Below are 2,057 nucleotides of genomic sequence, written 5' to 3'. Positions count from 1 at the left end.
TTTATGCCAGCAAGGACGCTCACACACACACACACAGACACACACACTCAGAGCCGCTTTGAGTTGGGGTTTTATCTGTTTGGGTTTTTTGTCCACTCTGTGTGTGCGATCGTCCGGGTTCTTCATCACTATGTCGCAGGCTGTTTGACTTCAAATCCTCAGCAGCATGTCAAGGCCCTGCTAGTCTGTCGCCTTTTGATTCATTTTGCAAATAAAGGCTAGACTAAGATGAAGTAAAGACAGGGGTGATTGCTAACAGGGCTGTGAGTGTTCCAGCATTTATTAATAAACTCGGAATCAATTTACCAGTTTGTATTTGTCAACATAAGCCGTAGAGCTTAAATGACAGGAAATGAGCTCGATTGACTGTAAATCATACCAATTAGAATTTCACCCACTGTCAGACGACCAGACGGCATTCTGATTCCAGAGGACCAGGTGGGATTCTGATTCTAGAACGGTGAACTCATCCAAGGAGCCTGACAGAGAGGAACGAAGCCTCCTCATGGAAAACTGCACAACACACATTTGGGTTTGCCTTAGTTGCCATATAACACACCTGTGTCACACCTGTGTCTGGTCTTCTCTGGGCTGCCCTGTGTTTGACTGCTGGAGTGAAGCCGGCTGTGTGCTGTGGTGGGGGACCCAGTGTTAGGAGGAGAGAAAACAGGTTTCACATTTACAGCACTTTCATTTTCTTCCTCAGCTCTTCACAGGTTGAACAGCCCAATAGTTGGAAACCCATTTGTGTTTTCCAAGGAAAGTTTTCTGTCCTTTTGGAAGTGTGTCCCGGTAGGCGCTATGAGACGTCTGGTTGTTTCAGGTCGACGAGTGAGACCGTGACTCCCCAGAGCAGGAGCGGAAATGGAAACTGTGGCCTTAACGTAAGTGGACCAGTCACGCCCCCTATGAATGTGCTGATCTTGGATTTAAAAGGCTGTGAGACAACAGACCTGGAGGTCACTCTGTTGCCTAGCAATGAGAAGACTCTCTAGCACAGAAAAGGTAGGTTCCGCTTGAATAAGACAGATCAGCGAGATTCAGGCGTATTTTTGCCACAATGATTCTGAGGTACTGAGAAACTTCTCCTTTCAGGTTTTGTGTCACACGCACACACTCATACATACACACATATATATAGTAATAAAATGGACTATATTGCAGTATTGTGGTGGATCATGAGTAAGGAGTCACACCCTCACAGCCTAGTGAGTCATTACAGTGGCCAGTGACTCTGACACTGAGAGTCTGTGGAGTTTGTCTGGGTGGTTTAAGGCATGTCTGGTCTGGATGTGTGGCTGAAATGCATGAGGTGTTCATGTGTGATTTAAACATGTAGAGGGTGTGTGGTTTAGATTATGTCTGGTACTTTATTTGGTAAGGCTGGTGGATATTTCTATGTGCTTTAAATGAGAGTGCTCTCCCTTGCCCCCCCCCCCTCCCTCTCTGTCTCTCCCCCCCCCCCCCCTCTCTCTCTCCCTCTGCCTTTCTCCCTCTCTCTCTGTCTCTCTCCCCCCCCCCCCCCTCTCTCTCTCTCCCTCGGCCTTTCTCCCTCTCTCTCTGTCTCTCCCCCCCCCCCCCCTCTCTCTCTCTCTCCTTCTGCCTTTCTCCCTCTCTCTCTGTCTCTCTCTCTCCCCCCCCCCTCTCTCTCTCTCTCCCTCTGCCTTTCTCCCTCTCTCTCTGTCTCTCTCTCCCCCTCTCTCTCTCTCTCTCCCTCTGCCTTTCTCCCTCTCTCTCTGTCTCTCTCTCTCTCTGGTTTAAATGGCTTTGTTCTGTCTTTGTCTTTACAGTTTTTCATGGTCGTGTGTGTGTGTGTGTGTGTGTGTGTGTGTACGTGTGGCTTAAACGTGACAGGTGTGACTTTGTGGTCTAGGTTTGTGTGAAATGTGTTCACTCCAGCAGACACAGGGATCTGAGCTCACAGAGGGGCAGTGGGGACGTTTAGACATGCTTGATCATATCACCTCTCGTATAAAACCGGTTTACCTACCAGCCACGCCGCGGAGGTCCGTCCAGTCAGGAGGCGTTTTGATGGGAGCCGCAGGAGACGCGGGGAG

This window comes from Chanos chanos, chromosome 11, assembly GCF_902362185.1.
Source record: "Chanos chanos chromosome 11, fChaCha1.1, whole genome shotgun sequence".
NCBI classification, from domain to species: Eukaryota; Metazoa; Chordata; class Actinopteri; order Gonorynchiformes; family Chanidae; genus Chanos; species Chanos chanos.
This window is presented reverse-complemented; position numbering follows the sequence as displayed.